The sequence below is a fragment of the Papio anubis genome, chromosome 2 (genome assembly GCF_008728515.1).
Source record: "Papio anubis isolate 15944 chromosome 2, Panubis1.0, whole genome shotgun sequence".
Lineage (NCBI taxonomy): Eukaryota > Metazoa > Chordata > Mammalia > Primates > Cercopithecidae > Papio > Papio anubis.
Genome location: NC_044977.1, coordinates 123,229,445 through 123,257,266, shown reverse-complemented (window position 1 = coordinate 123,257,266; position 27,822 = coordinate 123,229,445). Strand labels below are relative to the sequence as shown.

The following is a 27,822-nucleotide window of genomic DNA, read 5'->3' as shown; positions in this document are numbered from 1 at the left end:
TAGGCTATGAACGGTCCCCTTGGAGGCGGCTGTCTTTTACGGTCGAAGCCAAAGGGATGAAATAAGTCCCAGTCCTCTGTAGTGCTCCCAGGCTTATTGGGACAAGGAAATTCCCGCCTCATAAATTTTAGTCAGACAGGTTGTCTGCTCTCAAACCCTTTCTCCTGATAAGATGTTATCAATGACAATGCATGCCCGAAACTTCATTAGCAATTTTAATTTCGCCCCAGCCTGTGGTCCTGTGATCTCGCCCTGCCTTCATTTGCTTTGTGATACTTTATTACCTTGTGAAGTATGTGATCTCTGTGACCCACACCCTATTCGTGCACTCCCTCCCCTTTTGAAAATCACTAATAAAAACTTGCTGGTTTTATGGCTCGGGGAGCATCACGGAACCTGCCGAGATGCAATGTCTTCCCTGGACACCCAGCTTTAAAATTTCTCTCTCGTACTCTTTCCCTTTATTTCTCAGACCAGCCGAGACACTTAGGGAAATAGAAAAGAACCCAAGTTGAATATCGGGTGTGGGGTCACCCGATAATTTGGGAATTTGGTGAACTTGCAGAATGAAATTCTAAGAGACTTGGGCTTGTTGATGTGTCAACGTTTTTCATGGGAACTGATATTAAATATTTCACAAATACCATAACTTCCAGGAATTCACATTTTCTTTATTCAATGTAGAATTGTGAAATATTTAAGAAATAACTGAATCATTATTTCTTGACTGTTTCCTGCCTGTGAAAGCAGAACTATGAAATAGCTCAAAGGAATCAGTGAGAGATTTGTATCCATTATATTCAATAGCCTGCATGTGTCCAAATCACAGATGAAAGAATGTGGGCAAATATAAATTAAAATTGAATGTCGCAGAAATGGTTGAGGAACTTCACCAGGATATATTAATGTACAAACTGAAAACTGATGAAAGGCAAGAGTTTGGTCCTATGTAGTCTGAAGGACAGGAGCAGTTTTGTAGACATTTCTTCATTCTTCTCTTTCTGCTTTTCCAGACTTCTAGAGAGAAATTTGCTAGGAGAAATAAAAAGATGTATAAATTTCAGTGATGCTGAAAGTATGTGCAAACAAAGTCTCCTCATTAATAGAAAAGGTAGAAATTGGTGTGGATTTTCTGGAAGACAATTTAAAGGTACACACTTGGTTTCTAAAAAGTACAAACACTTTTTAAAATCTATCTATCTTTTTAATCCCAATTTATTTACAATTTATTATAAGAAAGTATTTAGGTAATTATTGCAAATTAGGTAAAGTAAGTTCACTAATTATTCTCAATACAAAAAAGGATGAAATTCCATAAACATCTATTAAGAAAGATCTGGTTAAATAATTTATTGTACCTCCATATGTTTAGTCATTAAAAATAGTCACCTAAATCTCTAGGGTATTGACATCAAATAATGTCAACAATAAATTCAAAAAGCCTAAACATATAGAAAAATATCCCTATGTCTATATAAAGAATGTCTACATACCCACTTATGAATACATGGGAACATATCTGCAAGGATATGTAGTCTAAAACCTCATCAGTGGTGTTTCTTCTCAGTAGTGTGAAAGTCACACATTAGAGACATTTAACTCCTTCCAGTAATGGGAAGGAGAGGAAGAGCTCACAGAAACAGAAAGCAAATATTTTTGACATTTTGATATTTTGAATGTAATCTCTTTTCTTCATTTTTCTGGCTACATATATTGATTCAACACATTAATAAGCAGGATGTAATATTCAATAAAAACTTCTGTAATTGTCTACATTAGTTCCAATTTATTCATATAGAAACTATTTATTTTACATCTCTTTCTATTAAACTAATATTTAGCATGTAAGGCACAGTTTTATTTTTGAAATTATTAATACATTAAAATATTAGTGACAAACATAAACTCTTGAGCTTTACCCTAGGTTAATGATAAAGAAGACAGACAATATTAGATGGAGAAATGCTTCATAAAACCCACAGGTTAGAGGAAAATTGTTAGGAGTTTAATAAATGATAGATCCTTAATATTTTGCTGCACAAAAACCAAAAATGAAACTTCTTTTAAATGCATATTCTCAGCATGCATTTCAAATCGCATTTTTGAAGCTTATAAATTTATGATTACATAGGGGAAGAAAAAATTCTGTGTTTCTCCACCCATCTTAGATCTATTGGCTGGAGCTCTGCAATTTAGTCTGATAAAAGATAGATTAAACAAGAGAAAAACAAACAGAAGTGTATTAACATAGGCATAATACATAAGAATGGGAACTGTTACTAATGTATAACTCAAATGAGTGGTTAGACCTTAGGGTTATATAACAATCTGAACAAAGAATAATAAATACATTGAGAAATGTCAGGACAAAGGAAAGGAACTTTGGGCTTCTAGGGGCAGCAAATTGTGGGAGGGTAAGTTTTTGGGAAAAGTATAATGGAAGATGCTGAGCGCGGTGTCTCATGCCTGTAATCCCAGCACTTCGAGAGGCCGAGGCGGATGGATCACCTGAGGTCAGCAGTTTAAGACCACTCCAGCCAACATGGTGAAACCGTGTCTCTACTAAAAGCACAAAATATTAGCTGGGCATGGTGGGGTATGCCTGTATACCAGCTACTCTGGAGGATGAGGTGGGAGAATTGCTTGAATCTGGAAGGCAGAGGTTGCAGTGAGCCAAGATCATGCCACCATACCCCAGTCTGGGTAACAGAGTGAGACTCTGTTGAAAGAAAGAAAGAAAAAGAAAGAAAGAGAAAGAGAGAAAGAAAGAAGAAAAATGGAAGATGAAGTCTAGTTAGTAGGTTTGTTATATATGTTATATAGATTCCTCTGGTGCCTTTCTTGGGCTGGTAGACTTTATAGCTGTTTCTAGTGACATAGAATCATCCTGCTCTTCCTGATAGAGGGGGCGGGATACAGAGAGTTTTTCTCGTGTCTTCTTGTTTTGTTTTGTTTAATTGCCTTTGACTCAAATAATCCTTAGGCCAGAGTGGCATATTTTTGGGTGACATCCTCTGAACCTTTTCAAATATAAGGTCTGCCTCCTTCTTTCTACTTCATAACATGAAGTCTTCTTTCTCTTCCATGAATATTACAATTCCTGCCTGAGTCCTACAGTGCCCTCTTCTTCCCTGTGGGTCAGGACACAATTGGTCCTTTGAATTGAGGTGTGGTAGTAGCCAAGCTTTGGGGAGTGAGGTTTCCACCTTTCATTTTGTTTCCAAAAGTAAATATTTAGTAAACGATAAAGCTGTGTTTTTAGTTGTAAGTCTATGGTGATTGTATAGAACAGAATGATTCTAATGTATTATTTTAGCAATGAAGACAAGTAGATTTGATGCAGAAATCCTTGTCATAAGGAGCCAAAATATTTATGTTGCCTTTAGGGGATAGATATTGAATATATCTACCCATATTAAACTTTTTTTTTAAGAGATGGAGTTTTGCTGTGTTGCCCAGGCTGTGCTTGAACTCCTGGGTTCCTCAAGCAATCCTCCTGCCTCGGCCTCCAGAGTGGTTGGGATTACAGGTACATGTCATTATGCCCAGCTTACCCAAATTAAGCTTTAACAAATCTCAATAATGTTTTCCTAAATTATTCTTGAATACAGTCATGTAGAACATATAACACTCAATTATGAAGTTTTAAAAATTTATAGTTTAGGAAATTTTGAATTAATAAAAACAAAGAACACCTTTTTTTTTTTATTTTTGAGACAGAGTCTCATTCTGTCACCCAGGCTGGAGTGCAGTGGCATGATCTCCGGTTCAAGGGATTCTCCTGCCTCAGCCTCCGAAGTAACTGGGATTACAGGTGCTTGCTAGGAAATAAAGGCAATAAAAAGTCATTGCTAATTACCTACTCTAGGTTTAAAAAGTTCATCTAAACTTTTCAAGTATCTTTTTTCCCTGAAGCCTACATTTTGTTATTACTTTAGTTGGAAAACGACTCCCGTCAATGACTCCTCAAGTTCCCTCACCATTCTGGCATTCATTCCAGCATCCCTTTGCCATTATTTCAGCAAAGATAGATATAATATACTATGGAAGAAAAAGAGTTGCAACCTTAAGAGTTGAGTTCCTATTGTAAAATGAACACATTACTGAGACTGGGTTCCAAACAAATATATTTTTAAGCTCCACTCCTGTGGTTTTGTTTTGTTTTGTTTTTGTCTTGGTCTCTTTGTTGATCCTGTCAGCCAATGGTTTCTCACTTGCCTGTCAGAGCTGAAGAGTCCATTCCTTGTCAGTTCAGATGCAGAGTATAATACATCATCAGTTTTGAAGTGGAACAAACATCCTTTAGTAACAAAACCAATCCAAAATGAAAAAAGGATATGCTACTGCTCTCTGCGGTCATTGTCAATAAAGATGTTTTCATAGCAACAAAACACACACACAAAAATTCAAAACACAATGAACATCCGTAATAGTCTTTTACCCAAATGACAAATACCTTTCCTACTAAATCATGTATTTACAAAATTACAGGGCTCTATTTTAAACCTTGAATTACTTGACATTGAAAGTAATGCTAATTACAATAAAAATCTCCCACTTACATAATTATTAATTCAAATTTGCAGCTTTTTTCCTGAATTTTACCTGCTTAGAAATCCTTATGTTGCTAATGATGAACATAATGATTAAGAATTTTGTTGCTGAAATCTCTCTATGCCTCAGTTTAATCATGTTAAAAATTGATAAGATAATACTTAATTTATAGAAATTGTGATAATAAAATAATACCACAAATGTGATTACAACAGAACATGGCAAAATAAATGCTAGCAAAATTTTTAAATCATAGTTTAAAGATACGATTTGTGTTTCTTTAATTAAACAATTGATAAATAGTTTTCTATTTATTGACATTAACCTTGGGTACTCATATTTCTGCAAGTAGGAGAGGAAGGATATGATGCCTTTCCCCACTCATCATAAGGGTCATGGCCAACACTCCTATAACAAAGGATAGGCTAACAAGAAAAAAGCATGACGAATGTATTTAATCATACTTTTACGTGACAGAGAAGCCTTCCGAAGGAAGGCTCAAAGAAGCAGGGAAAACTACCCATCTTTATGCTTAGATTCAATGGTGTGGACAGTTGTGTAGAAATGTGATTGGACAAAGGAGGAATTATCTAATAGAAATGGACTGCATGTGGAAACCCACTAAGAACTGTCTGTTCTGATTCCTCTTGGCCTCTTTGTGTGGCATTTCTTCCTCCTGGGTATGGGGCAAGACTCCTTCTAGAATTAGGGTTTGATGACCTACTGTCAAATAAGGGGAGGTCAGAGAATTTCTTTATGGCTAGCTCCTAGATAGAAAGGCAGGACACGGTTATAGTAATAATTCCAGCTTTTATTTTTGGCTTTGAGGAAAAGCAGATATGGTTTGTATGACCCACCTTAGGGAAGAGGAATTCTAGTTTCTATGGTTGCCTGGAGGGAGAATGAGGGCAAGAGACATCTGAAACCTTCACTTCGGGGTATCATTTTCTGAGGCTCAATATGGACAAGTATTTATAACTAGATGCTTAATACGGCCTTTTGAGATATGCAGTTCCTATGCTGCAATCTCACAGGCAATGAATGGTCTTTATAAAAGTGTGTTAAAGTTGGAAAAAAAAAAACAACAAAACAAACAAAAACCTGAAGAAATATTCCTCATTGAAGGTCCAGCTTACATTAAAAAGAAAACTATAATAATTTGTTCTCTTGAGAAGGGTCATATAGCAAAGGAAAATTCTTGATTGTCCCCTCTGCTTGTTCCATGCATCAATTCTATTGATATTAAAATAAGCCTAGCAAATGTACTTCCATTTTCACTGACTCAGTCTTTATAATTCACCACCAATTCTGAAAAATAATTAGAAATTATTTCAGTAAACAGCTCTTATAAGTGCTACATGCATAACAATATTTCAATATCAGAGACTTCTATCCCATGAGAAGATATTTTCAACCTAAAATTTATTATAAATGACCTAATAAAGAACTATTTTTTCAGTAATTGGCTATTATGGTCCAATCTGTTATACCCACTTTACACTAGAAACTATCCTATATTTTCTTGTTGCCTACATGAAAGTGGGCATGAAAAGGTTAAACAGTAAACTTCTTGACTCCTGCCAGCCAAGGGAAGACTACTGGTGTTACCTATGAAGTGTCATGGCATTCCCATTTCTGTTTAATAAGGGAAATCTGCTTTCAATACAAACTCCCATAAGAAATCCACTCTTCCACACAAATTAAGCTAAATAATCCATCATGGCAGCCGAGAAGGCAATGTGTAAAATCTCTGTGGAGACCAGTGAAAGAAAGGCAGAGATGGACTGTAAGAGCTGCAGCATGATGCAAATACTGAGAAAAGACATACTCTGTTAATACAGCTCTTAATTCTAGGCATTTTTACAGAACGTATTGGGAGTGAAGCAAAGCTTCCTTAGCAGTACTCTGATGCCATCTCAGCAGGATAATGTAGGGCAATTCACAGTGAAGGCAAGGGGTTAGGAAAGTCACAGCCCTAAAAATCAATGGGATGCTCACGGGGAAGAAGGTGCAACAGATCTTGGAGAGCACAGAAAAGAAGAGATGAGCAGCCTGTATTGAACAGAAACCAATATATTAATTAGATATATCTAGCAGGGTCGTTCCACAAGTTCATTAGTGAGTAGGCACCAAAAGCCAACTGTAAATCCTATATACTTGTATATATGCATGCTTACATTACTTATATTTTAAACAGTCATATTCTCAAGCTACATTATGAGTTCAGTTATTCTAAAAAGATGCTTCCATTGTCTTCTTGGCACTTACTCAGAATCTTCAGTTACCTTATTTATACTGTGTGCTTACTGGTTGTCTTACAGATGAAGGCAGGGACCCTGTCTTATTCACCTTCATATCCCCAGGATATAGAATAGTGCTTGGCACACAGCAGGAACCCAATAAATACTCATACTATTTTGAGTCCCTTAATCCTCATATCAACTACAGGATCTAAGCTCTATTGTTATCTCCATTTTACAGATGAGGACAGTGAGGAACAGAGAAATTAAGTAATTTGCCCAAGCTATGCACGAATGAGTGGCAGTCAGGATTTGAAGCCAGGCAGTCAATCCCTAGCATTCACATTCCAACAACTACTGCCTCTAGTGGTTATGTATGTATGTATACACGTATATATTTGCAGAAATAATTGAAACTTATTTCTGCCTAGGTGCATGATATATTAAAGCATCACTAAATCCTTCTGAACATAATTCAAACTTCTTCCTGCCACAGACAAAGTAATGGCCCATAATGGACATAATGATTATCCCATCATACACCTTGTACTGTATTAGTTTTCTTTGCAATCTCAATTACACTTGCTTTTTTATTATCATGGTTTTATAAAACTTTATGACTGGAAAGTACCATATTCATAAAGAGTTGTGCCTCATATATGCTAGACATTTATGCATTTTTACTAGTAATTATAAGTTTTTATGCAGCCACATAGCCCCAGGTTTATGATTCTACATCTTTTGTGTTATATCATCGTTTGTAGCTAGTTGATATTGTAATGTTTGCTGACTTCAGTCAGTTATTAATTTCTATAAACTAGAATTTCGGGGACATTTCAATGGACTATGGAGAGAAAATAACTGAAAATTGGAAATTGAGATCATCTGAGAAAATCCAAGTTGTTTGTATATCCTGGACATAAATCTCTGGAAGACTAACATATTTTCCTTCCTTGTCAAGTCATACAACCAAAGCTATCACTAAAACTGGTGTAACATTTAAACATTCAGACAATCAGCTTAGTCAATGTTTCATTAAGTTTACTGAACTACCAGTTTCTTACCAACTAGTTACAGAACAGTCACAGTTGAAAATAATCTATACATTGTATTATAAATGGGATTAATTATGCTGCCAGACAACCCCAGGTGTGCCAAATAACCCAACCCCCTTCCTCCAAGACAGTCATTGAGAAACTAGACAGCGTCTGAGTATTGTAGGAACAAACACTAAAGTAAATGGATTCTAAATCCCTTAGAGTTCTAAAATGCTATAGAGATCTGAGAAGCCCACAAACTTAAAACAGCAGGCAACATAGATAATGCTTAAAAAGCAACATACTTTCAATTGATTGATAAACCCCTTTTGTTGTTCATTTAATGCAAATAGGTTTTAGAGCTCAATTCACACTTTGGTGAATAAACTTTGGCACACATTGAAAATATTTGATTCAATGGTTATATTTCTGTCTGACACGAGGAAATTATAGAATCTATTAACCATAACAATTTAATTAGCATGTCCCAGACGTAATCACTCACTAGATGGGTAGAATTGGCCCAATTAGTTAACCACTCTAAACCACAGTTTCCTCATCTGTAAAATGGGATGGAAAATAATAACAACTCATAGGGTTGTTAAGAGGAGTAAATAAATTATGCATGTGCCCTATCTGGCACACAATAAGTGCTTATTAAATGAACCAGTAGTAGAACTGTATTGAGAACCAGTAGTGGTAGCTTCCATATTTAGAGAGCCATCAGTTCTGTTTTCCAATAACTCCTTTAGTGAGGATTGTGCTGTGTGTTCCCCCCAACTCGCCCCCGCCAATTGCATTGCTATATACAAGGATGTAACTTCTGTCTCTAAAACGTTTCAAATAGTGAGCTGGAGGAAAACAAACTTAAGTCAAAAGAGTTTGACTAAACTGGCTGAGAACATTTAAGGTGGATAAAAATAGATGTATTTTGTTTGTATAAATAGATTTTGGTCATGAGAAAGAAATAAAGAGGTTCCTCTCAAAAGAAAGCCTGGGTTAGCAGTCAGCAAACATTGGGAAGAGTCAGCAATTAGCTTCCCCATTGTGTGGAAGAAACTGCCAGAAGCCCATCCAGAATTAGGTGTGTGGGAGGGAAGAACAGAGGAGAGGCAAACAAGAAGCTGTCACTCTTCACCACTTCCACCCTGAATAACCTTTAATTGGAAAATAAAGTTGCCAAAACAAGGAGAAAAAGAAAAACTACTATTTTATTCCCTCCTTGAGAATGAATTAGAGGGAAACATAGACTACAGTAATCCCAAGGTTGGACTCACATGATGGCAAATGTCACTTAGTTCTAAAGCTCTAATTAGAAATAGGGCTGAAGTTTTAGTCAGCTCTTGCTACTAGAAAGAAAACATGAGGCAACAACAACCCAAGCTCTGGACACTCCCGGACAGTGAACTCTAAGGTGCTTTCTGAGTGGGTTCAGTATAAAGCTGACAGAGCCTAGAGAATTCATACTTGAGCAAATGTTGGGAAATAATAAACTGGGTCGGTTACCACCTGTTTCTAGATTTTGTTTTATTCTAGACTTCAACTAAGGTTGTCTTTCATATTAATAAGAAGAATGATGAACATAATCTATTTCATCCAACTTCTACATTCCAACTTCAATCACTTTATTACATTTTATCTTCTATGATATTCACAATGTTGTTGGGTAGATTAGTCAACTTGCCCAAGTTCATACAACTGGTGACTGGCAGAAATGGGATTTGAACTTATCTGATGCCAGGTGAGGTGTATCCTTTAATATTTTAGAATAACTTATTTATTTCTTATATTTTATGACCCTTGGAATATGTTTATTTTTTTTAAAAAAAAGCAGAAAATACAGATAGGCAAAATAAAATGTGTCTTTACATTAAAGGATTTAATTTGCAAAAGAACAATTGTTATTTTAAAATCCTACCCAGCAGCTTTTCATATTTCTCTTCCTATGGAGGGTTAATCTCATGAGGACTTTCTCTTTTCCATTCACTGTTTGTAGGACACTTCTTTGCACATAATGGGCACTCAAATGTATGTGGATCATATTAGTCCAAGAAAAAGCTGCTTGTTGGGGCTACCAAGCCAGCGTGGTAACACCTCACAATCACCCTTTCTACCTGCAGTCACATTGTTCCCAGAGTGGGGTGGTAGGGAGGTGATACTCGCCAGCTAGCGCAAGTTTCTGGATGTAGACCTTCACAAGTACCCTTACAAAATTCAGTTAAGACAACATGGACATGCTTGTTCCATTTTTTTCCACTCTCAAAATATCCTTTGAGCAGTAACTTAATCATAGATAAGAAAAACTTTTTCTCTTCAGTTTTTTCTTTTCTTTTTGAATATTCTTTGATTTTAACAGAAATAGGTACTGTAAAAGAATAAAGAACATAATAGACAAAGAACAAAATTTATCAAACTTAGAAAGTTCATGTTAGAGTACTGTATTCTTTAGGTAGATCCTTATTCAAAGAATAATTAGAAAGAGGAAAGAAAATAAAAGATGAAAGTATACAAATGAGATTCCGGTTCAGTTTTTTATTTTGACTGATAAACTTTTAAAATATGTTTGAATTACAATATTTATATATGAGGAATATGAAAATTTTAATCATAAAAATTACATAACATTTCTTCCAACATTTTCATCTTGTCCTTTTCTTGTTCTTCATATCTATAGTGGAGAATCATCCCTTTGTAGGCGAGAAGATGTCTTTATTCTCTTCAGAAGCTGTTCCTCTTGCACTCCAAAATATAGTTCTGATGAAAGCTGTCAATCACATTATCCCATTCCCAGAACAGGCATGGTGCCAGACTGGGGTCAATCATATACCCCACCTTCTTTGTCATGGAAAACAGCCTAGGGATACTTGTATGACTCAGGACAGTTGGAGTAGTTTCATGGAATTTTTTAAACCAGAGCTGGCAGGAAGTAGCTCTGTTCCTTGTTAGTTGCAAATGCTGCAAGCATATGACCCCAGAGTTATCTGTTGCCGGTTGTTTCCTCATGGAGATCATAAGCTTAAGATGATGAAGGCAGCAATCAGCAATAAGCAGAGGTGTCCGTGTGTGTGTGTGTGTGTGTGTGTGTGTGTGTGTGTGTGTGTCAGAACAAGAGAGAGAGAGAAAAATTACAGCTTCTGAAATCAAATCCATTTCCAAGGTGTGGTTTTAGAAGAAATAAATTGCCAATTTCAGGGCTGATTCAAGTTGAATTTTTGTCATGTAACCAAAAGAGACTAATAGCCAAAACTCAGGCTGTTAAGTAAACATAATCTGTAAGAATCCATTTTCCAGCCTCCATTCCCCTTGACATCTTCCTGAAAGAAGATTTGTATAGGAAATGCTGACGTCTCTTTGGCAACTGCATAACAATTATTGTATTCAACAAATTTATTATATGTCTCTTCGGGGCCAGGCAGCTTGCTTGGCACTGTAAATGCTAGGGAGATTGGGGCAAGAAAATACCTCATCTCCATGGTGGAGGCATACATAAAAGCCAATTGCTACACAACTGTGCAAGAAGTGCTTTAATCAAAGCCTGAAGAAAGTGTTGTGGAAACTCAAAGGAGCACACAAAATGCTTCACATGAAGGCTCGACATTTGAGTCAAAGAATCACAGGGTTTTCCAAGTAGAAAAGAAAGGAGAGGACGTCATGGGCAGAAGAAATAGTATGGTGCAAAGGCATGGTATGAAAAAAAAAATACACGACGAATTTGTGGAATAACAGAACTTTTGATGTGATCACAGCATAATGTGGAGTTGGGTAACAGTGAGGGATTAGGCTAACCACCTTGGCAGAATCCTGACTAAAAATTCTTAAATGCTGTGCTGAGTTGTTAGAACTTTATCTTACAGGTTTTGAGAAGCCATCTGCAGCTCACAACCAGATGAGTGACACAATCAGCTTGTGTATGCAGGTAGGTAATGAACATCCATGTAACCATCACCCTGAGTCAATAGCTATCCTTTCATGGGTGAAGTTGGGCAACTTTTCATATGGTTAACAACAATTGGCCGGGTGCGGTGGCTCACACCTGTAATCCTAACACTTTGGGAGGCCGAGGCGGGTGGATCACTTGAGGTCAGGATTTCAAAACCAGCCTTGCCAACATGGGGAAACCCTGTCTCTACTAAAACTACAAAAACAAAAATCAGCTGGGCGTGGTAGTGGATGCCTTTAATCCCAGCTACTCAGGAGGCTGAGGCAGGAGAACTGCTTGCACCCGGGAGGAGGCAGAGGTTGCAGTGAGCGGAGACTGCACCACTGCCCTCCAGCCTGGGTGACAGAGCAAGACTCCATCTCAAAAAAAAAAAAAAAAAAAAAAAATCCTTTTTTTAACATTATCATCAATGTTCTGCAGATCAGTCCATTCTACTGTAGAGTTCCTGGCATTTTTCTTCTCAATCTTTAAAACTTTTTATGTTTTATGAATATCTTTGTATTAAGTATTAGTATAACTTTTCTGGTATAGTTTGCAAGATATTTGTTCCCATGCTATGATTTGTATTTATTACTTTGCTTATGTTATATTTTTACCATGAAAAATTTTAAAAATCATATAATAAAATACATGTTATTTCTCTTGTTTTTTCTAGATTTTGAGTCATATTAAGGAATGTTTCCCCATTTTCAGATTATAGAAGAATTCATAACTGCTTTTTAAAAATACATGCACAGTTCCTTTTTAAAGCCTTGATTTAAATATCTGATCCATTGGGAATTTATCCTGGATTATGGTGTAAGAAATGGATCCAATTTTATCTTTCTCCATATGGCTATCCAGTTATCTCAGCAATGTTTATTTAACCGTCCATCTTCTACCCAGCAATTTGAGATGAGACCTATAAAGCATACTAAATGTTCACATGTGATTGTATCTATTTCTGGACTTTCTATCTTTTCATTAGTTTGTCTGCCTATTCACGTGCTAATATCAAACTGCTTAAATTATAAAGTTTTTGTAGTACTTTCTAAAGACATCTGATATAGTTTTTCCTTCCAGCTCTTGTCCTGAACATTGCTTTTCTTTTTTAGAGTTTATCTAGTTATTCTTACTTGTTTTTAAATTCCTAATGAACTTTATAATCAACTTGTTTAACTCTAGAAAAAAGCCTAGAGACATTGAACTAAGATCAAATTAAATGTATTAAGTAAGTAAGAGGAACTAACATCTTTACGATATTTCCTTCTCTCTCTCCCAGATGATGGTATTTCTTTTCATTTATTTGTGACTAGTTCTTTCAAAAGCACATTATAGTTTTGCTCTTATAAATATTAGACACTTCTGATTAAGTTGATGCCAAGGTGCTTTCTTCTCTTTTCTCCATTTTCTATCACAAATGAGATCTATTATTCATTTATATATTCTCACTGTTTTTATTTATATATATATGTATACATATATACTTATGTATGCTATTGATTTTTATATGCCATTTTATAACATGTTATTTTATCGAATTCTCTTATTGTTTACTATATTTCCCCATGGATTCTTTTGAGCTTTCCAGATATATAATCACATGTTCTCTTAAATAGTTTTACCTCTGTTTCCCAATCTTAGGCCAGTAATTGCTTTTTCATGCCTGATGATTACATTGGTTAGTGTACCAATGTACACAAACACTGAATGTTTGTGTCCTACTGAAATTTATATATTAAAGCCCTAACCCTCAGAGTTGCTCTATTTGGAGTAAGGAAGCAATTAAGATTAAATGAAGTCATAAGAGTTGAGCCCAAATCCAATAAAATTAGTGTCTTTATGAGAAGAGACACCAGGGAAATATACTATCTAGCATCCCCCTTCACTCCCCTAACAAACACACACAAACAAACACACACACTGCTCTCTCCCCTCATGCACACAAAAATGAGGTCATGGGAACACACAGTGAGATGGTAGCCACCTGCAACCCAAGGGGAGAGCCTTTACCAGACACCCACACACCCACCCTGTTGGCACTTTGATCTTCCAGTATCCTGAACTGTGAGAAAATAAATTTGATTGCTTAAGCACTCAGTTTAAGGTATTTTGTTATGGCAACCCTTGTATACCAATACAGTTAGTATCTGCAATATGCTCAATGTTGTGGATATAGTAGATATCTTTGTTTTGTTCCTGCCTTTCAAGAAGAAATATTATAATGTTAAAATATTAAACATTAAAGTTTCAGGGATGATGTAAATATATTGTAATATGCTAAGAAAATTTACTGATTATTTTTAACATAAATGGGCATTACATTTTGTCTAATGCATCTACCGCATTAATGGAGATAATCAAATAATTTTTCTCTTTAGCTCGTTAATTTAATGACTTATAATAATGGATTTCCTAATATTAGGACATCTTTGAATAACTTAATAATTTAAATAGATATGATTTGATCATGTCTTTTGTTTTAAAATTGGGCTGTTAGAGTATTTTGGATAGTGTTTTAAGATTTAGATTTGATTTTAAAGAGAAAATTCTGGCAATTTTTGACAGATACGGTAGAAAGAAGAGAGAATGAAAAATAATGTTAACAATCTAGGTGAGGAATTGCTGAGGAGACAAATTAAGGTCAGAGTTATTTGCAATTTCTCTGTTTTGTGTTGGCCTTCTTCTCAGTCGTCTATAAATCCAGGAAGAACAGGGCCTCCTTGCCTTCTTCATTAGCATGTCTACAGATCCCATTACAGTTGACAATATACTCACTCAATTAATGAATGGATTTAAACAATCTTAACGAATAGGAATCAACTGAAGAAAATAAGCTTAGGTGATACTTACCTGGTAGAGTCAACAGAATGTAGAGACTAAACAAATATGAGCGATTAGAGAGACAAAACTACATACTAGTGTTGCCACTAACTTGAGCAGGGAATTTAGGAAAGAGAACTGATTTGGATCGGATAGGTAAGCAAGGTATGGATTCAAGAGATTTGGATAGGTTGTCTTCAGGTTTTTATAAGACATCTGAGTGGAGACATCCAGTAAGCCTGGCTCTATTTTCTAAGAAGGAGCCCTACATGGAATAATGTATTAGGTTTTCATGTTTTGCCAGATACTGTGGTAAATGCATTATGAAATTTGCTTTGTTCTAACCTAACAAGATAGCAGGACTATTAACATTCTCAAATAACAGGATAGTAAACTAAGACAATGAAGTTAAGCAATGTATCAAGATCACCTGATGATTAAATGGTAGAACTAGCGTTCAAACCCAGGTAATCTAATGCCAGAGCCCAACTCTAGCCATATGAACTCCTAGGATTTGAAGAGAGACGAGGGTATTCACTGTAGATGAAAGAATTAAATTATCCTTCAAGAGTGCATACAGCAATAGCGAAGTGTGTGAGAAGCAAAAGAGCTGAAAGCAAAAGAATTTAAGAAACAGGCAGAAAAGGACCTCAAGGAACAGACTGAGAAGGAGCAGGTAGAGAGATGAAACGAAAACCAAGGAGGGAGCATGTCATGGCATGTGTCTCGGGAGTGATGGAGAGTTCAGGAAGGAAATTGGGTTTATTTTCTGACCCTGATTCTTTATTCTTAAGTTCATTTCCTCATGCCAATAAATTCCCATTCTTTTAATTTTTACCCATCTTCCCCCACAAAAAGTTATAGGGTATGAAATATTGCAGGATATCAACAGCTACTTTAATAAAATGAAATTTTCACAAAATTATCAAACAGCAAGAATGCCCTTAATTATTATGAGGCAAGATCAGCATGCTTGTAATCCCAGATACTTGAGAGGCTGAGGAGGGAAGATTGCTTGAACTCAGGAGTTGGAGGCTGCAGTGAGTTGTGCTTATGCCACTGCATTGCAGCCTGGGTGACAGAGTGAGACCCTGTCTTTAAAAAAAAAAAAAGAAGAAAGATCAATGTTTCTTGTTCTTTAGGGTATTCATAAACTTAAAACTATTCCCATTTTACAAGCTGATGTTGCTTACATATTGCTGTATAAGGAGTAAGTAACCAACATTGTGATCAAATGAACAAACAATATTTCAACATTTTAAAAATGTAGTATAACTAGTACAACACAGAAGTAAATACATTAGTTTTGTTTTTTGATCTGTATGTCATTTCCTTCCTTGTAAGATATAAGATGCAACATCAGTGGGGTTATCCATTTGGTCTTGGTTGAAGACATTTCAGTACAACACTGCCATTCATCTTCATAGTCATTTAAATGCAATTTGTTATCCAGTTTTGTGATTCTACTTTATATTTTATGGAGTTGGTAAGACTCCAGAATTACTTTCAGAATCATCCATCTTATATATATGAGAAAGTTTTAATCCTTCCATCTCTAAGCAAGGAAAACTGTCATAGAAACCTGGTCCCAAAATGAATTCTTCAAGAGCAGGAAGTATGGAGAGGATGAATCAATCAATTTTTTTTTTCTCTGCAACTTGTTATTCTAAATGAGCTTATAAACAGTTTTCTGTAAGGAAAGTGTTTCTTGAATATGGTAACATCTGCCATCTAGTGGCTGATTTGAGCTACTACACAATTAAACTAGAAAATTTTATTTTTATGTAAATAATAACATGGAGGTGGGCAAATCATTGTACTTCTCTCTCTATATATATACACACACACACATATATACATATATACTTCATGTTGCAAACAAAGTAGGAAAATATAGATTTTTCTTTGACGAACTATTTTTAGCGACAGATTTGATCTAATAATTCAATCATTTTAGTGTAGGCATTTTCAAAGTAAAGGAGAAAAATAAAAACAGAAAGAAAAGAAGAAAAAGAGAAAGAAAAATAAAATAGTATGTTGCACATATACTTTACTATCTAAGCTGATAGAATTAGCTTAATTAGATAGTCGCCATGCCAAAAACAATGATCAATTTTGAGTCCTCATCTCACTCAACTCTCACCAGCATTTGACACAGTTGACAGACCTTCTCCCCCATCTGGAAAGCACTTTCTTCACTTTCAGGACACCATACTGTTCTTGTAGGTCATAGTTTGTGGGGCCGGTCACAGGATGAGAATGTGGGGATCCCTTGTGCAAAAAGTCAGAAGAAAATGTCCTTAAGGTACATATAACTTATGTGAGTTACACAATTAATATTTTGTAGCTCATACTTGCGTATGTACTTCATTCTTCCCAGAAGAGTGGAAATATTGCCCGAAACTAACTCAACTATTTTATTTCACTTCTTGATACAATAAATACTGTGGATGGAACGAAGAAAGGAAGAAAGAGGATTGGATGGAAGAATCTCCATTTCTCAGTAATTTGTTTATTTATTTTATTAGTTTACTTCCATGTGATTGGCATCTAGATTATTAAAGTTAGATGACTTTTGCTAACATCCTTGTGTTTAAATTTTTAAAAATACGTCTTGTTATTTTTCTAATGTGGTTGAAAATTACTTTTATTGGAGGTGAGTAGGATTAGGACTTAAATTGCAAAGTTTTTTTCTTGTTGCTCTTTTACTTCTACCTTTGACTTACCTTACTAAAAAAGCACACAGACAAATATATTTAAGTCTCTATGTAGTCATAATAATTTCACAGACAAAAGTCAAAATGAGATTTGAATTATACTTTGTTGACAGGTAACTGATTGCCCTATAAATATCTCAAGGACATTTCATTGCCTTTTTTGATAAATAAGACATCATACTTTTGGCTATGATGCATGAAGTTTAATAAAATCTAATTATTATAACTTTTGAAAAATAAGCATTTAGTAGATCTCTTTAAGTGCAATAAAGCAATATTACATCTCAATAAAACTTACCCTGTGCTAACAGATGCCCAGGAAATAAGTAGTAAGTAAATTTGAATTTGCAAGTCTCTTTCACTTGTAATTCTGAATATACAGATTTAATGAAATAGCTCTCTTATTACAAATAAACTCAAAGAGATGGAAAGGAAATTTAAGAACTAAAGGTAGATGAGTTAGTTGGTAGATATAGTTAAATGGGTGTAGTTATAATAAAATTTTTTTTACTTTTTTTTTTTAGGTTAGAGCAATCTCTTTCTGAACTACCACTTCACATTGAATCATTGACCTTCAGGAATAGTTGCCTCCTTTTGGGTTAATTCAATAAACATTTATTAAACGGCTTACATCTATGGCAAGTCCTGTGCTAAGACTTGGGAATATAATCATGAACGTTTTTTGTCTTCTGAGGCCCACAGCCTATTGGGAAAAGTAACAAATAAATTATTATTTCAACACCTACAATACAGGGATACAATGAAGATAAGCACAAAACAATAAGGGAACGATGTGGTCTAATTATCTTGAAGGACCAAAAGGACTGAGTGAGGTAAAGAGTTAAAGTGTGGAAAGAGTTACAGAAAGGGGAAACAGAATGAGACAAGACACACATGTTTTGGAAATTGCGTTCTGGCTTCTGCATTAATGTCATTACATTTGCTCTTACAAGATCACTAGAGGCAGTCACCTCGTATTAATGCCACCTGAAGCTTTTTTTTTTTTTTTCCCCAGAGAAAGAGTCTTGCTTTGTTGGCCAGGCTGGAGTGCAGTGACCCCATCTCTGCTCACTGCAAGCTCCGCCTCCCGGGTTCACGCCATTTCTCCTGCCTCAGCTTCCCGAGTAGCTGGGACTACAGGCGCCCGCCACCACGCCTGGCTGATTTTTTGTATTTTTGGTAGAGATGGGGTTTCACCGTGTTAGCCAGGGTGGTCTCGATCTCCTGACCTTGTGATCCGCCCACCTCAGCCTCCCAAAGTGCTGGGATTACAGGCTTGAGCCACCGCGCCTGGCTCTTCTGCAGCTTTTGATGCTTTCCTGTAACACCCTTCATCTGGTATCTGAGGAATCTCACACCGTCTACTTTGTTTCTATCTCTCATGTCATTCACAGTCTTGTTTATGGCTCTCTTTTTACTCTCTTATCCGTTAAAAGTTAGTGTTCCTCACAATTTGGTACTGACCTCTCTTCTTTCCTTACTCTTCACATTTTCTACAAACAGTCTGATCCAGTCCCATGGTTTCAATTTTCAAAAATCTTTTCAAACCTCCAAAACATCTGTCTCTAACTTCTCTCTCTCTCTTCTGGGTTCCGAATACATAATACAGTACAATGGCCTGATAGTTCTATCTGGTGTTCTTGAGGGTCCTCAAACCCAACACGTTCTAAAGTAAAGGTTTTCCTGCCCCATCGCAGTCCATGGTACTACCATTTTCCTACTTGTCAACGTCAGAAATCTGAAATGACATCTTTGATTTTTCCTCCGCCTTAAATCTCCATGTCCAATTAGTTATGCCAGTAATAATTTCTAAAGAGTCTCTCAAATTCCCCTATGCTGTATCCTCTTGGTATAATTATTAGACTTTTGCAAGACTCTCCTAAGTTACCTCCAGCCTCCAGTTCTCCTCCCTTCAATCCATTTTCTACAATGCAGTCAGGTGATCTTGGTAAAGCACAACTTTGATCATATCATTCATTCTCATTATTAAAACCCCCAATAGTTCTCATTTATATAAAAATCAAGTTAAACTTCTTCATAAAGTGAGCACGTATCTCCATTTGCCTGAGACAATTAAGTTTATGATTTTAGCTCCAGGATTTTCTGCTAGCGCCCCCTTAACTCTCAAAAGGGTCTTGGTTCAGATAACTTATATTGTCACCCTACATAAAAAATCTTCACAGATTTGTGTTTGTGTCTTCAGCCTCATCTCTGTTATTCTCTTCTTCATTCTAAGCCCTAGCCACCCTAAACTATCAAAGATACTCAAACAGCAATGCTCTCTCTCACCTCCAGCCTTTGCCTTTTGCCTGTATTGTCCTTTCTCCTGTTTCCCTTTCTTTGCCTCTCTCACTCCTACTTAACCTGCAGGTGTCAGACCGGATGACAGTTCTTCTAGAAAGCCTTCTCTGATTTTCTTCCACCTCAGCTGATCAAGTGTCCCTTCTAAGGACTTTTATCCCGTTCTAGTTACTTTTATTGTAACACTTTTCATGCTAATTAATACTTTCCTACTGTTTCTTTCACCTTCACCATATTTCTTCCTTGAATAAATCTGACACTATTGCATTTCTACCACTTAGCACAGTGCCTAGCACACATAGTAGAAGCTAAAATGCTAAAAGGCCTATGAATGGTGATAGAATTTTTAATCAACCTGAACATAGTTTTATTTAGATTGAGATGAAAGTTCTTTATAAAAATTGATGTATCTTATAGTCTAATAAGCAATGACCATTTTGTATTTTAGCCTCATTTATCATATTTATGTTGTCAAATTTTGCCAATGGAAAATAGAGTGAACAATGAATCTTGTAATTCATTGAAGAAAATAATAATAAATGGTTTAAAATAAAATGTTGGGGTTTTGTTTAGTATTTATCATAATAATCTTTTTTATTCATTTCTCTCAGAGCTGCCAGGTAGTTTCAGGTAATTAAAATGATTTCAGATTCAGTGAAATTACTTGTTTGCCTTTAGATTGATTTCTATCAGCCTAGATAGCTCACATTGAAACACAAAGCAGGTAGGTAATCTGAAGAACAACCAACACAATAAAGTCACAAATGGAGTCTCATTGTTAGGGATTATCAATAAACACTTAGCAGTGATTTTTCTGGTAATGACAGGTTAACTGACTTCAAAAAGGAAAGTAACAAAAACATGATAAGCTTCTAGGAATAAATGTTTTATGAAGGTTGATGTGATACAGGCCAACATCAGTATTATTGACTAGAATTTGGAGATTCAAACGAGAGTGCAATAAAAGAAGTATAGAGTAGGCTGGGCACAATGGCTCACGCCTGTAATCCCAGCACTTTGGGAGGCTGAGGTGGGAGGATCACAAGGTCAAGAGATTGAGACCAGCCTGGCCAACATGGTGAAACCCAGTCTCTACTAAAAATACAAAAAAGATAGCTGGGCATGGTGGCACGTATCTGTAGTCCCAGCTACTCAGGAGACTGAGGCAGGAGAATCGCTTCAACCCAGGAGGCGGAGGTTACAGTGAGCCAAGATCGTGCCACTGCACTCCAGCATGGCAACAGAGAGAGAGTCTGTCTGAAAAAAACAGAAAAAGAAAAAAAAAGAGAGAGAGAGAAAAGTATAGAGGATAGAGCAGTTTCATTACGTGTTGAACATTTATTAAGCTCCCTTCCTGTAAAGAAGGCTGGGAAGCATCAGAGATTTAAACAGCCTTTGGCAAAACAAAGTGGAATCCTTAGCACATATTGCATCATATTTTTTGCAAATAAAAAATTTAAAAAGTGAGTTTTGTTGACATTTGGCTAGATGCCATTTCCACTGTAGACAGCAAAATCTTTAGAATTTATCAATTAGCTTGCGTTAGGCTAAACAAGATTATATCCGTATATGAAAAATTTTAATATTCCAAGAATCAGCAGTGCTGTAACATCAGATTTGGGCAACCCTAAAAATCCTTTAGTTTATTCTCCAGCACCTTTTAACAAAACCATTCTGTATTCACATTTTAAATCTCCACAGTAGACCTGTTGTTAATTTATGCCATTACTCATCTGAAAGCAAGAAAACTGTTTTTCCTATCTCACATAAATCCCTTGTGTACGCATGATGTTATCATACCACAACACGAGTTACATTAGTATGATGTGCCTTTTTGCCCTCTGTGGGTTCCAAGGATGATAAATCTGCTAAATAAATAGAATGTTCCTACTTCAGCAGCCTGTTCCTTTTCTAGAATGGACTCCAGAGCTGTGACTCCCAAAGCCCCAAAGGCTGGTCCACAAGTTAGCATTGGCAAAACCAAGGGAAAACAAGGAACACAAAGAAAACATAGTCGAGTTTCATAATGAGATATTATGTTACTTTAAACGATTAGCCTTTATTTTAAGATAGTGGGTATTTTTTTTGTATTTGGATTAACTAATGTATCTTTTCATTTTAGAAGTAGATGATGAAATATATAATATTTCTATTGTTTTAGTTACCTTATTTGGAAAATAAGAAATTATAAATTTGATGTCAATTAATTTTCTAAAATTTTGCATATTTATAAAATACTCAAATTGGAAACTACTGATTTTCTACAGTGAATTTGTAATAAGTTAATTGAGTTAAATCTTGAAAAATCTGTGACTATATTTTATACATACACATATACACATACACATGCAAATACATGTATATATAATCATTTATGTTAGAAAATTTCATATAAAGAAAGGATATTAAAAAAATATAAAATGGCAAACACTTGGTCCATCTCATACTTTCCATCAGTTGTTATAACCCAGTATCAATTACCTAGTAACAAACAATGTATCTTTACCTAACAATTTCTTCCAGTTTGAGTTTTGATTTCTTTTAGCCTGCTTTTTTTTTTTAGTTGTGTAGCCCTTTATTAGCAAATAAAATAGAAGGTATCTGTTGTACAACACAGGTAGTAATTGACTATAACTGGAGATCTATTATATTCTAATACAGATCATTTATAAATGCAATTTATTAAAACTCTTCCACCTTTTTTGTTTGTGTACAATTTGCAAAACTATTCTGAAAGCGGAATATATGTGCAAAGTTTACAAAGAGTGCAAATTTAGGATATGGTAAGTGCTTTACCAGTTACTTTCCAAAAACTGTCTGCTGCAACTGAACCTTTACATTGTCAAAATTTTTGATCAAAATATTTTGATGCCAGCCTTCCTTCTACTGCCTAAACTATAAAGCATTTTTAATGAGTTGAAGGTTCTGCTACAGTTACTATGATGAATACCAGGGAGAGATTTATAGATCCATTGAACATCTAGATAAAATGGGTATGAGTATTATAGAACAGTTAGACCCTGTATCTTTTAGCAATTACATGAAGAAATACCTTAATACTATATGTGGAAGACATCCCATTCAGGTGATATTAAATGCTATCACAGAGCTCCAGAAGAATGGAATGAATATGAGCTTTTCCTTTTTGAATTATGCCCAGTCAAGCCGGTGTAGAAACTGGCAAGACAGTTCAGTGAGTTATGCAGCTGGAGCACTCATGGTCCATTGAAGCTCTGAATCCTCAGGGATGCCACCTGCACATTCTCATACTCTGTCCAGGGCCCCAGTCTAGCCTTTACCACGATACTGGTCCTGGTTTGGGGGGATTTGAAACCTCAAACTAACAGAACTTTCTTTTCTTTTTTTCTAGTAGCTGTAGTCCTTCCTTAGCCTGCTTTTTAATGAGTGCCGCTAAAACCCTTAGCCTGCCTGTTTACCCTTGGAGGTAAGATCTTCTTCTCCCCTGATTAGAAAAGTCAGTCTCCCCAAGCATTTCTGCCTCATTGGTTTCACTCTACCACTGAATGGCTACTATGTGTCAGGCCTTGGGCCAGGTACTCAAAACTCTGTTAGACCAAGAACGTAACTATTCATACCCTGGGGGAAAAAAGGGAAAAACTTTATCTCCAATTTAATCTTCCAAGAAGGAAATAAAAGCTTTTTCCTTGATTATTTTCTCCCCGAAGACTGGAATATAAGGCAGGATCCATACATGCACGTTACGAATGTACCATGGAATTTATCTGTTTGTGTCTTGTTTCCCAACCAGTTATTCTTCATACAGTTACAGGAAAATCTCAATTCTTCTGAAGCTGCCGGGTCAAGGGGGAACTGAAATAAATTTCCACTGAAAAAAACCTCTTGAAATGTTTTCCGTAAGCAACTCACACGTAAACACACAAACATTTCCCAATAGTTAACTCTGTGAAGTGTGCTGCAGCTTAAGAATCATTTCTCTGGCCGGGCGCGATGGCTCACGCCTGTAATTCCAGCACTTTGGGAGGCCGAGGCAGGTGGATCACCTGAGGTTGGAAGTTCGAGACTGGCCTAACCAACATGGAGAAACCCCGTCTCTATTAAAAAATATAAAATTAGCCAGGCATGGTGATGCATGCCTTTAATCCCAGCTACTCAAGAGGCTGAGGCAGGAGAATCGCTTGAACCCCCGGGAGGCAGAGGTTGCTATGAGCCGAGATCGTGCCGTTACACTCCAGCCTGGGCAACAAGAGTGAAACTCCGTCTCAGAAAAAGAAAAAAGAATCATTTCTCAGCTGTGAACTGTTTCCATCTTCCATGTCAGCAGGATGACTTTAGATATTTGTACTTCCATGCACTTATTTAACTAATACTTCATTTATACTTATGACATACCAGACCCTGTGTTTGGCATGAGAGATACCAAGTGGTGAACAATATAGATAGGAAACCTACCGTGGCTGTCAGTTACTTGGTAGTAGGTAAAGACCAATATGAAGAAAGAGTAGAAGAAAATGAATGAACTAGTCATGTGTTTGGAGAAGCCATTTCTTAAACTTCTAAATTAGATTAGGCCCTTTTCCTACAACAAGCTCTTAAATAAACACCCAGTATACCTATATCATAATATATATAACAGCTTTCATCAATTAGTTGTGAATTTGATGTAAGTTAGCATTAGATGCCTGATCGGTACATAGCGCCAGGAAAATAGAGGTTGCTTCCATGCGTTCTCCACTCTGTTCTCAAGACCCAACACGATGCCTGGTACCTGGTACTCAGTAAATGTATATTGAGTTGATGGTAAAATCTTAGTCCCAGGAACAATAATATTTGATTTATTGTATAGCACCTTCACTACCTTCTGTCCAGTCAGGATAAGTAAGAATCATTTTACTACTATCAGGGTCTCTAAACAGACTGAGTCTTGGAATTGGGAGAAACATGAAGTTGAACATTTCAGAGCACCTGGCACCCCCAAACCCAAGCTGTTGTCTAATTAATCTGGTTAGCATAAAACTAGGTTTGCCACTGCTCTGTAAAACTATTTCATTTCAAATAGATTACAAAAGCAGCAGGTAGTGATCACAGAAAAGTTGGAAAGTTTAGAAAATTATATATCATATGTGTTTAAGATTTTGGTAGAGGTATTTAAGGCCACCCCTATAGCCTTACTTTGTAAGTACTCATTTTTGAGCACCATCTCATAGCCTCTTTATGCAAGCTTCACTTTCCCAGTGCTCCTTGCTTCACGCCACCCCATTTTACAAATCAATCTGCCCTTTCTTGATACCATGTTCTGAATCTTCCCTTCCCCCACCCTCAACCCTTGCTTTCCATTTCCATGGGAATTACTAATGACTAACAGGCTTTTGTCAATCTAACTCTTATGCAGAAGCCCATTTACAAAGCTCATAAAAGCATAACTCTGTCTGAAGTGTTGAGAGAGTCCGGGGGCTCAGATGGAAGGCATTTTCTTGCCTTTTCCAGCTTCTAGAGGTTGCCTGCATTCCTTGGCTCATGGCCTCCTTCCCTCTTAAAGTTAGCAATGACCAATTGAGTCTTCCTCCATTACATCACTCTGACATTGAGTCTTCTTTCTCCCTTTTACATATTTAAGGACACTTGTGATTACATTGGGCCCACCTGGATAATTCAGGAAACTCCCTATTTTAAAGTCAGCTGGTTAGCAACTCTAATTCCATTGGCTACCTTACTTCTCATTTACTGTGTAAGGTAACACAGTCACAGTTTCCAGGTATTAAGATGTAGACATCTTTGGGGAGCCATTATCCTGCCTAACACAGGGGGGTTTGTGAGTCCTCTAATTTAGTTTATTCTACTTTGCCTTACAAGAGCTTAAGATTTTCCTTTCTCTTCTTTTCCTCTTCACCTCTGCATTAGACAGGGTTCTCCAGAGACAGAATCAGTCGGATATGTACATATACACAAGCAAATATAGATACCTAAGAGGTGATGTGTTAGGGGAATTGATTTAAGAAATTATGGAAGCTAAGAAGTCCCACAACTAGCCGCCAGCAAACTGGAGACACTAGGCTGGAGGTAGCCTGGCTCAGTCCAAGTCTAAAAGCCTCAGAATCAGGCAGGCCAATAGTGAAACTGTCAGTTCCAGGCCAAAGACCTGAAAACCCAGGGAACCACTGGTGTAACTCCTGGAATCCAAAGTGGAGTTCTGATGTCCAAGGGCAGGAGAAGATCTGGGACCCCAGCTGGTTAGATGGTGCCCATCACATTGAGGGTGGATCTTCCCCACTTAGTCTACCAACTCACATGACATTCTTCTCAGGAAACACCTTTACAGACACACCCAGAAGTAAGGCATTACCAGTTCTCGAAGTATTCCTTAATCCAGTCAAGTTGACACCTAAAATTAACCATCAAAACCTCCCAGTTGCCAAAGGACATGTCTCACTATTTTTTTTTTTCCTTTGTTCTCTCCCAAAAGCTGTGTTTCAAAAAAGGCCCTCTTATATCAAGCCTGTGCTTTCACATCTTGCATACTTTGAAGACTCTTCCCTGTGGCTCATGCTCTGATTTGCCTGAACACTTTCATGGTACTTTCTGATAGTTTTAGGTCGACTTTAGGCCTCTTTCCTTTCCTGTCCTCCCCACAGTTTTCCTTGGTTTGCCCTAGTCTTACTGTGGGATAAGGCTGAAGCTGGTGCATGCGAGACATACCAAACTTTTAAATCCATGATTATTTTGAAGTTTTAGTAGTCTCTGTTCTCAAGATCTACTCAGTGCTTGGTTTTTCTGTAGATATATTTTTCCTTTCTTTTTTGTTTTGTATCATTTTTGAAGGAAGTATAATATTAGGAGACTGCTAGGTAGGCCACGTCCACAGGTTCTAGATTTTGATTTGATTTCACAATATTAAGAACATACTCTGCAAGAGGTATTTGTAAATGGTGGCCTTTTTTTAAAACAGTTCATGTTCCAGATTCCTTATTTTAACAGATCCTAAGACCTAAGAGAAACAAAAAAAGGTATTTTTAATTGTCTAACAACATGTACCAACTGTTTAGCTTTTCTTAACTGATATTAGTCAACTCGGAAGTTGTGCAAGAACTTTAGTCAATTTAAACCTTGATTGTTTTGTGGTTGTTTCAAAATTAGCTTACAATTTTGAAATAGATTTTTTTTTTTTTTTAATCAGACACATTGGTGCTTTGTAGTCCATTGTACGGATACTGTTCTTTATTTGTGTGATAGGGTACCATTGATGTATTTTAATCAGAAGAGTCACTTGCATTTAACAGAATCCCTGTGAGTGCTATGTTGGAGTATAGACTATAGGGAGGTATGGCCTGAAGCAGAAGACCAGTAAAGCAGCAGCTGTAATGATACTAATAAATGTAGGGGTGTCACAACAGGCCATGAAAGGAAGGCAGGTGATCAGATTCTGAATACATTTTGAAGGTAGAGCTCATAGGATTTCATGAGGGATTGGACATGGGATTTGAAAGAAAGAGAGTAGTTGAGGATAATTCCAAGGTTTGTAGGCTTGAATAGACAGAAGATATGAAAGCAGCTGATTTGGACAGGAGGTTTAAAGATATATTTCTGGAAGATTAAGATTGAGATGCATCTAAGACATGTAAGAGGAATTTCAAGTAGGCAGGTGAATATATGAGTCTGAGATTCAAGAGGGAGAGAAATCTAGGATGGAGTTATAAATTTTGGAGTCATTAGCATATAGATGGTTTTTAAGTCCATGAGACTGCATAAGATCATTATCCAGATAAGACTGAGTTGAGAGAGAAAGAGGTTTAGAGGCTGAGCCCTGGGCATACTACAGTTAGGAGATGGTGGGGGATGAGTAGGGAACAGCAAAAGGGACTATGAAGTAAAAAGATAGCTGGTGAGGTATAGAGTCCTAGAAGCCAAATGAAGAGAGTGCTGAAAGGAGAGAGTAACTGTACTTTTCAAGTAAAGGAAATAAGGACTAGGAATTGACCATTGAATTTAGTAACCTGAAAATCATTAATGACCTTGCCAACTGTAATTTCAGTGGAGCAATGAACTGAAGATATTCGAGTGGGTTCAAGAGAGACTCAGAAGAGAAGAATTGGAGGCAGCAAACATAGACAGCACTTTTAATGCTTTTCTCATATGCTGTAAGACATGTAAAACAATCTATTGGGATGGAAGCGGAAAGGAGAAGCAGGACAAGAGAGGGTATCTTTTGTTTTTGTTTTCAATGGGAAAATTACAGCAGGCTTATATGCTGTGGG

The 27,822-nt window shown here is 36.5% G+C and overlaps 1 long non-coding RNA gene across 1 annotated transcript; it reads right to left on the bottom strand.

Annotated features, from left to right (window-relative positions):
• Positions 1-650: 650 nt before the first annotated feature.
• LOC116273806 lies at positions 651-16,939 on the bottom strand. Its single transcript, XR_004182222.1, has 2 exons — positions 16,717-16,939; positions 651-1,032 (listed from the first exon to the last, which is right to left on the bottom strand). It is a non-coding gene; the product is annotated as an uncharacterized LOC116273806 (long non-coding RNA).
• Positions 16,940-27,822: the final 10,883 nt, after the last annotated feature.